The 10,343-nt window shown below is 35.4% G+C and overlaps 1 non-coding gene across 1 annotated transcript; it reads left to right on the top strand.

Annotated features, from left to right (window-relative positions):
* Window positions 1–7,954: 7,954 nt before the first annotated feature.
* Window positions 7,955–8,082, top strand: LOC150041660 (small nucleolar RNA SNORA68). The gene has a single exon (XR_016533937.1). It is a non-coding gene; the product is annotated as a small nucleolar RNA SNORA68 (small nucleolar RNA).
* Window positions 8,083–10,343: the final 2,261 nt, after the last annotated feature.

Genomic DNA, 10,343 nt, shown 5'->3' with positions numbered 1-10,343 from the left:
ATTTTTAAAACTAGGAAAATGATTAAAATAAAAGGAAAGCTCTCTGTGCATTTCTAATAAGACTCCATGAAACCATTATTATGGAATATTATAGTTTTCAGCCACCTTTGTACTATGATTTCATTGTTCAGCTGCATGGAAAACTCCCTCACTTATTCAAATAGATTTCTTGACCCACGTATAGCTACATTAAATAGTATAATTTAATGCAAACTAAATTAGCACCAATTAGACAAACTATATCAAAGGGCATGCCACTTATAAATTTTATGCTAAACATTTTACTTATAATAAGCTCACTAAAATACATAATAAAAATATTCTTTTTAGCCTAGTTTAGTCCAAATCATATCCAAAAGACTTTAAAATAAAATACACAAAGAAAAACCTTTATTTTCTTGTAGAAAATTAGGGTAATGTTTGTTCTTGTGTGTTATTATGATTTTTCCATGAAAGTTTCAAAGTATCAGCTTTCTTAGAAACTCAGTTTCCTAGTCTCTAAAAGGTACAAGTAACATTGAATGATCTCCAAATTCATTCCAGAGCTATGATACAGTTAACTACAGTATTAGAAAGAGCACAGCCTTTCATATCAAGGTACTCCGATTCCAGTCACTCTCACTTCTATTATTAGTTGAAGAACTATTTTGGTAGACAAAAAATGATCACCAAAGACTTGGACAGAAAAATTCCATGGAATCTGAATACTAAATTACATGAAAAAGTGTCTATTATTTGCATGATAATACATTGCTAAGTGAAAGATCTTGAGAAAATAACTTTGTCCTAGATTATATGAATAGTTCTAAATATCACTGGGCATATTTTTATATATAAAAACAGGTGGAGGGAATCAAGTATCCACAAATAAAAGAGTACATACAGGGAGTGTACACATATGAGATGATGAAGTCAGAGACAGGAATGATGCTGCTATAAATCAAAAGAGGATGTCAGAATGTCCACCTCATATAGAACATATATGCATAACTGAATAGAAATTATCAACCAAAAGAAATGCATGAATCTTTGCTGGCCATCTAATGAAACATTTGCATGAACACAGGACTACACAATGCTGTAGGGCTATTCACGAAAGCATCCATTTGCATTAATAATCATTCAAAGTAAGGATGTATTGATTGTGCACAATTATAAAGAATGAAGTACAAGAGCTGAACTCTGCAATCAACAGAATATTACTAGAACTATTATGTCCCAGTCAAATAAAGTTTCCCTCACTTGCTTTGGTCACTCTAAACACCCCAAAAGTTCATTACATGATGAAACTTTCACTGATTTTTCATTTTCTGTCATTCAGCTGGCAAAAATCAATGTCACTGGGCCCTACAGTTATTGACCAATACATTTAGTAAAACATGTGTGAAAAGGAGGAAATTTGCAGAAATTTATGTGCTACTCTTAAGATTTCTTTGTTTGTTCCAATACTGGGGCTTAAACTCAGACCATCTATTTTTTGATATTTTCAGACCATCTAATTGTTTGATATTTTTGCTAAAGAATAGTGCTCTATGGGGCCGGGAGCATGGCCTAGTGGTAGAGTGCTTGCCTAGCATGCATGAAATTCTGGATTTAATTCCTCAGTACCACATACACAGAATAAACCAGAAGTGGTGCTGAGGCTCAAGTGGTAGTGCACTAGCCTTGAGAAAGCCCAAGGGTAGTGCCTAGGCCCTGAGTTTAAGCCCCAGGACTTGCAAAAAAAAAGAAAAAGAAAGAATAGTACTCTACCATGCGATCCATGACTCCACGTAGGCTCCCAGCTTTACCGTCCAGGCTGGCTTTGAACTGAAATCCTCAGATAAGTTCCCTAAGTAGTCAGGATTAGAGACATGCACCACTGGTACCTAACTGGATATTTTAAAGCACTAATTATATTACAATAGAAGTAATTAAATTATTGAAATATTGGGTGAAAATTGAAGAAAGACATCTAAATAGAACAGCAATGTAGAAGATGAGGTAAGTAAAGTGGGAAGGAAGAGATAGGATTGTTAAAGTGTCTCTTCAATGGAAAACATGTGGGCCAACAGGAGTCTATACATAACTCTTTCAAGATTTAAGTTTTCTCGATGTTTGCCTATACACGAAGAATATGGTATCTATCTCATTTTGAAAATATAATTACTAGAGTTGAATTGAGAGGTCAATTGCAGATGGTGATCATAAGCATGATTTCTATTATATCTGTTTTCCAAATCATTGTATAACTTGGTATTATTACTTAAATTGTCCATGTTAAGACACTAGTAATTTTCTTTTTTATTGATTTTACTTACTTTTCGAAAAGATGCATTATTAACCAATAATGGTGAGTTTTAAAATGACAGCTTTGTAGGTTGTGACTTATGGCATGTCATTTGTGGTCACTACGTGCTGCTGGCTGTCTTCATAAATATGCACATTTATCAAAAGTTCTTCATTCAAAGACAATGCTCAGAAATGATGGTGTTTTATTAAAAGCTCAAGAATGTCTATATAATTTCACTCATCAGAGCCTGGTAGTCACACAGCGCCTAGATTCCAGTCCTTCACAAAATGATCAGCTTATACTTCTGAGTTTTTAATGTAAATCCCATTTACAGTTTTCTATGTTTTTATAATACAAAGAGGAGAGTAAATGGATGTTTCAAATATCACTTCCATATTCTATTCTAGTATTACATTGTTTTTTTTTTTTGATTTTTGGGTTTTTTTTGCCAGTCCTGGGCTTGACCTCAGGGCCTGAGCCCTGTCCTTGGACTTTCTCAAGGCTAGAGCTCTACCACTTGAGCCTTAGCACCACTTCCAGCTTTTTTTTTTCTCTATGCATGTGGTACCGAGGAATCGAACCCGGGTCTTCGTGCATGCTAGGCAAGCACTCTACCGCTAGGCCAAACTCCTGGCCCTGTATTACACTGGTTTAAGGACTCCTGAAATTAGTGCGAGTTTCACCAAACATTTGGCAATGGTTTTGAATAGCAGTTTTAATTTCTATAGAATATTCATCATTTGCATTTTTACTGTGATTTTTCTCGTCAGTTTCTAAGATGCCTCTCGTTTACGACTCAGGAGGCCATGCTCCTTACAAGTGCCTGTGAAATTTCTTTGGTTTTCAATTTTGTTGTAATAGGATAGTTAAGTGTTGGAAACAGTCTTCCATGGAGGGTTATTTTGTCTTTATAAAGATTTGAGGGAAACAATGTAACTATAATCAAATGAGTAGTCACTATTGCTTTTATCATGTATACATTGTTACTTTTACAAAGACATATACTTTTATAACGAGAATGTACGTTATGATAATTTAAAATTTAAGAAATATAGATTTACTGGTGGCTCACCCTGTTATCCTAGCTACTCAGGAAACTGAGATCTAAGGATTGTGGTCAAAGCTATCTCCGGCACTATATTTCCTGAGACTCTTGTCTTCAATTAATTTCTAGGAAACCGGAAGGGGCCCTGTGGCTCCAGATGTAGGGCAATAGCCTTGAGTTGAAGACCTCACTCAGGCCCAAAGTTTAGGCCCCATGAACAACAACAACCACCACAACAAAAATATAGATTTTAAAAAAGAATATTCTATAGTTTTCATAACTAGAAATTTGTAGATTTAACTTCTTATTACATGCGTATGCTATATGTGTTACGTGTATATACAGTTTTTATGTGGATTTTATGATACATAAACAGTTGCTTCTTAATAAATGGATGGACAATTACCATAGTTTTCCCAATTCTTTTTGGTTTTGATCCCACAGGGCTATGGCATTATGACAACATAAATGACAGAGAATCCTTTTTCTCAGTCTTAATTCTAGGCTAAATATAATTTTTCTTTATGTTCTCTATTTGGAAATTTGTAATAGATCGTCACATGACTTTCATTTGGAGAGTAAAAGTATTACATATTAAAAATTTTAATTGAAAATGGAAAGTAATCCAATTTTATACTTGGTTGTAGAAACAAATGTGTAAGGCACACATCTACAATAATCATATAGTGTTTTGAACAGCCAGGCTTAAACTCATGAAAAAATATCATTTTGCTATTCTTTCTAAATTTCAAATAACCAGGCTGACTTCAGATACTTGTATTATCCTTTGTTCATGGCTGCACACTGTGCTCCATAAAGGAAGAGAAATCAAAGTTGCCAGCTATATGAGAATTTTAATGTATCAAACATCAGTTCTAAATACATTTCTATTGCATTTCAAAAACAAAACATGAGTGATTTGGTCTAAAAAGTCAGTCTGGGTTCATTAACCTCTAACTGTACAAAAGTAAGAATCAATTACATTGCCACATCAGATGTGCGTTGAGATAATTACCCTGAAAAGAAGATGTAAGTAAGCCCATAAAGGCAGTGAAATGTGACCTATTAAATCAGGCTGTAACCTATTATGGGTCAAAAACCACATTTGTAGGGCCAGCAGTCTCCTGCCTATATCCACTCTTGCATGAATTCTGCAGGTGTCTTTCATAAGTATATTTTCTACCTGTCTTTTTATTTCAAAATTGAGTCCTGTCTGCCTATCTGTACTACTCCTAGCTATCAGCAATGCATATACACATTTCACAGAGTTCATTTCCTACTTAAAATTACATCCTTTGAAATCTATTGGCAAGACTGGACATAACAACAGCCAAGATCTGTCTATATTAAATCAGCAGAGAGCCATTTAGGTTCACTTTGTATTATTTCTCATCTTGTTAATATTATTGTAACATTGATTTCCATCTCCAAATGCAGCATCTATTATGACTAGAAAGCAAATGAGTGAATGGTCAAACTGATCACAGATTTCCTAGTGTAAGGGGGCAAAAATAGTTACTATTACCATAATAGTACAGCCAGTGACTACACAGATAAGGTAGTGGGCTGACCAAAATGTGGCCCCCCTTCTAGGAATTGGGTACATTGGGTACACTGGAAGAGGCTAATTACTAGCCAGCTCAATGTAGAAATAAAAGGTACCTTTTCACATATCAAGAAAGAAATGAGAAGAAGGACATTCTAATGAAGAGGATATGCAGCCCATGTTTCTGCTTCTGAAAATCAGAAGGGTTTCCTAAACTTGGATTGAAGACTGATCACTTATCTCACAAAACACAAAGAAGAAACATTTTGATAGGAACCAAAAAAGACACAAATTTTGAAGAACTACTAGAAGGACTGCCAAAACTCAGCACAGAGTTGACTCATGGCTAAGGCTTATGACAGCAAAGAGATCACAACAGGATCACAGAAAAAGACACGCATATCTATGGTGTTCATACAAAGAGCATAGGTAAAATACAGCAATCTTTTCATAGGGGGATGTGTTTAAATCAAATTCCGAGAGGACAGTTAAAGGATGACCTTACTAACAGGGTCTTCAAAAACTACTGCAATTTCAACATAGCAAGATTAACTCTTTTTTTTGGTACAAACACATCCATTGTGAAATACATCATTGCTTTATTAAAATGCAAATAATAGCATGTAATGGAGAACTAATCATAAACACGTTAGGAAAATTTAGTTTAAACATATTTATGATCTATGTGGAAATTCAAGGGACTTTCTCCATTCATGCTCTTCCATGTTCTTTCCAACACATGTCTTTCCAATGGTAGAAGTCTTGGCAATCCATTTTGGTTATCTATTAGGTCCTGGATTACCTTGCAACAACACCTATGGCATAGTTTCAATATATATACATATATCAATTTCCACTCATTTGTCTACTTCTCTTAAAAGCATACGTCCAAACCCACAATCATAAATATTACCCAAAATTTCAAGTTCAGCTCAAATATCATCTTTTGCTTTCCCAGTAATATTGATTGGAATTAATCTGTAGCTCCCAGGCATACATAAGACTTTTCTCTCCAAATATAAAATTTCCATGAAGTGCAAGACAGTCCAAACAGAAAGAAATTTTGCACTTTCTATGGGTCTTTCATCACACACTACTGTTATCTAGCACAGTCCTTATCATGGTAGGCACTGGTGAAATGTATGTCAGATTGAGAGATGACTGACTAATATACAAAAGTATTGAGTAGGCCCTTGAGAATTGTGCTCAAAACTGGTCATACATAACAAGACGGTTGCACATTTTCCATCAAAGTTGTGTTGGCAGAGCAGAGATCACAATGTTACAGTGCCATCTGACTTTGCAAAATTAAATTTTTGTTCATAATTTCACACTTGGACAGCTGGAAATATGGCAAAAAATTTCCTTAGAGACAGTCATAGTTAATATCAAGTCAATAAGAGGAAGATCTGGGTTTAGAATACGTTTAATTAATTTAGAGTCCTTTAATGGTTTAAATAGGATGACCACACACCAAAAAAAAAATCCTCATGTTTGGGTCTTAGTTGACAGTGGGTTGGCTTTGGAGGAGTGATAGACTCCTGAGGGCTATGCATTCATTAGTGGTTTAACAATTTCATGGTTTAATGGTTGTATTGGGAGAAGTTGGAAACCTTCAAAAGTGGCATCTTAAGTGGAGGAGCTATATCTGAGGAATGTGTTTTTGTGACTATACTTTGTCGCTGCCCCGTTACTCTTGTCCCTGTCTGCTTTGTGTCTTTCAAAAGGAGAGCTGCTTTGCTCTTCTACATTCTCTGTACCGTCATGCTCAGATACTATGTGCCAAAACTAAATCTATCATCCTTTTTCATTGTTTCTCTTAGGTATTTGTCACAGTGAAGGAAAGCCTGTCAATCCCAAGTCCTAAGTCTAAAGAGTATCATTTTTCAATTTACCCCAACAATTCTGCCTCTCTCCCCACATGTTCAGAATGTCTGCTAGGGATTCACACTGAGGTTCTAACCATCATGGGTAAACAAGAACTAAATGCAAGAGCAGGACCCACATCTTAGTCCTCTAGGAACTAAGGAATTTCTCAGTATTTCCAGTGCAGTTACTCAATGACATACTTAGAGCTACATAAAGCACAGTGCATTCTAAAACTGTTCAACAGTTTATCAACAAGGAACAAAAATACATCACTGTCAGTGCTGCTTGTTACCCTGTCACCTTAGTTTCTTCTGTCACAGGTTTGTATTCTAGCCATTTGTGAAAACCACTCACACTTCATGCTTCTTGGCAGCCTTCATGCTGCTTAGCTGCCTTTTATCCAATATATTCAAAATAGCCCCATCATACGGAAGATACGTTTTGCTCTTCACAAAGCAAGTTCAATTGTAAAGACTTTTATAGTAAGTGTTTTACGATAAAAATTCAAATGCATCTACTTTATAATATGAGTTTTCATCTATCAAGCTTCCTCCAACAAAGTCCCACTCCATTCTGTTGGGAGAGATGGCAAGCCACTCAGTCTCTGTGTACATAGCTTGGGGGCTCTTTCCAATACAAGTATATATACTAACTCTACAGATGCTAAGCTCCTTGGCTTCTTAATTTTTTCACTTCGACATAAGACAGAATATTATCTACTTCAAAAGGCTATAGAAGCAAATTAAGGGAGAAATTCAGAGATGAAAAATGACTATGACAACAAAACCCGATTATTGATCATGATTTTGATCTTCTCTTGAACTTGATCTTGAACTATGAACTTTATGCCATCCAAGGGGCAGATAAGTTAGTTGGCTAAGAGGAACCATATACCATTTCTTAATTGTTAGTTGCATTACAAAATATTTATTGTTCCATAACTTTCTGCCACCACAAATATATCTCATAAAATAACATGTTACATCTGACTATACCCTTAAAGGGTGAAAAGAGTTCATTAGGCCAAGAAAGTGGGCAGATTTAAATACTTCAAAGAACACAAAGGAATACCAGAGAGAGAGAATATGTCCCCAAATAGCCATACTTTGTAAAAATTCATCTGGCCTCCCAAGTCTTCTTGGAGCCACACATTATAATTCTTTGTATATAGTGGACATGGCTGTCCTGACCTTCTTCATAGAAATATTGGAAGGAAAAAGGAAATACTCATCAACCTAATACGCTTCTGTAGAGGTAGTTTAAACAGAAGTGCAGACAGAAAAATGGATCTCATTGCTTTTTAAGGGCTATGACTGTACCTTTAAAGTCAAATTTAGAGGTTTTATTCCCCTGTACTCAGGGCCCAGTGGGGCTTGAGGCTGTAATTTGGGAAGTTTCCAGGCCTGATGCTGCCTTGCCTCTTTCTAAACACCATGATATGGGCACAGCGATCTTGCACATTCCATCTAAATCATGAATGTGGAAGAAATCCAGGCTAGCAAATCTTGTTGGCTGGCAATCAAGCAGTTCCAGGACTCCAAAATTAAAGTTCTGCTGTCCTACTGTGTCCTGTATTACCAGCATAAGCTATGTGTCATCACCAAGAAGACAGTTTTCTGGCTCTCCTGGGGATGTCCAATCAACTCACAGCAAAAGCAGAAAAAGAAGGAAGAAAATGGATTTCAACGATATCTGTAAATGTAAATAGCTATAGAACTGTGTAATATTGCTCATTAAAAACATTAAATATCCTTCATCTACATTACCAGCCATGTTGTAGAAATAAAGCTGTCTTACTTCATTAAAGATAACTAAGTTGACAATGCCAGTAAACACCTTCCATCAGGATAGTGTCACCCCTTTAAAATTCTTAGCAAATTAGTTCAGCATGTGGTTGCAAGGTTATTATGAAGTCACATGGTTTAGAATGTCTTGTGTATTAGGAATACTTTTAGGTTGCTGGATGTGTTAAGGGTAAATATCCTAACAAACCTTGAGGTTAGATGGAAGTAAGTCAGCTTGCATAACAAAAGCTTTCAACTAAGAAAGGTCTTTAGAGTCCATCACTGGGGATGTGTTGTTGGCCTTGTTTTTCTTGTGTCAGTATGGAAGCTTGAACTTAGGGTCTTACACTCTTGCTTGACTTTTCCACTCTATTACCTGAGCCATATCTGAACTTCTGTGGGGTTTTCCTGGTTGATGAGAGAGAAGAATCTCATAAAATTTTCTGCCTACTTTTGTTTTCAACTAAGATGTCCAAATCTCAGCCTCCTTAGTACCTAGGATTACAAATGTGAGCCACCAGTTCTCAGCTTTGTTGGCTTCTTAAAACCAGAAATCTTTAGCTCTAAATTGTCATAGTGACAACTGCCTGTCAGGTCACAAGTGTATTTCCTTCCATGAATGCTATGGTCGCATGTCAGCCATAATGTTCACCATATTAATGCTAACATTGGAAATATGGTTAATTAGTAAATTCATCTGTGCATTGAGTATTTTCTTTCCAATTGGATTGCCCATTTTAAACACTGCACAGTAGAGGAGTTCCCAGTTCTATAATTCATACTGGTTATACAACCATGCAAGAAATTAGTTTCACAAAACATTTCTAGTATATTACTCTGGTCCTTAAAGTTTAATGCTAGTTATTTTCTGCTTTTAGATCAAAACCAACCAAGCAGATTCAAAACTCAAACTGAAATGTGAAGGATAAAGAAAAATGCCACCATCCACATTGAAAGGACAATTCACACTTCAGTACTTTGGCACTTCTGGGGCTTGGCTTGAGAAATTTTGAGAGAACACTAAGCCAAGAGAAAAGCTGGTAAGGATCATAGAATTAAAGAAACCTCCGCAGCACTACCTTAAATAATCCTTGACAGATCAGAATCTTCCTTGATTATAAATACTTTCATGGGAAGGATATGCACAACTCCTCAGAGTAACTTTTTACAACATTTTAAAGAGCCCCATATGGCAAGCCATTCAGTGTTATCTAAACAGAAGTCCTGAATGCTCTGTAACTAAGTTATATTTTATGTAGAAAAAAACTCTTTATGATCAAGAAATAAAAATTACACAAATTTCCAAAAACATGTATGTTTCTATCAAAGATGGAGTTATGGGTTTTACAACAAATAGATCAAAAGGATCTGTGAATAGGAAGCAAAATTTCCCTTTGAGTATCATTCAGAAACAGTAAATTTAATCTCCAAGGTAAAATAACAGAAGTATACCACGAAGTCTTCTGGTGTCTGTATTTCTAAAATCATCATGAACACATTGTATTATGCCAAGTGTACAACTAAATCCTGTGTTTTTCTAAATCATGCATGTATGTAAGAAAACCTACAAAGAGAAAATGCAGGCAGAAATGAATATATGATTTAAGAATAAAATCAGATTCAAAAAAAGAACAAAGCAAATGCAGCAGAATTATAGCTATTGACAGAAGAAATTAATATCATTCCTATTGTTGATATTATAAAAGTTTTACAATGTTCCTAAACTCATTTACTGTTCTGGTCTTGAACAAACAATCAAACAAATTTCCATGCCCAGAGTTTAATTACTTAAACAACTTATTTTATGGTAAATCCCAGAATTCATCA

This window comes from Megascapheus bottae, chromosome X (genome assembly GCF_031878675.1).
Source record: "Megascapheus bottae isolate mThoBot1 chromosome X, mThoBot2.hap1, whole genome shotgun sequence".
In the NCBI taxonomy this organism is placed as follows: domain Eukaryota; kingdom Metazoa; phylum Chordata; class Mammalia; order Rodentia; family Geomyidae; genus Megascapheus; species Megascapheus bottae.
The sequence above is the reverse complement of the archived record's forward strand: the minus strand, read 5'-3'. Positions and strand labels throughout refer to the sequence as shown.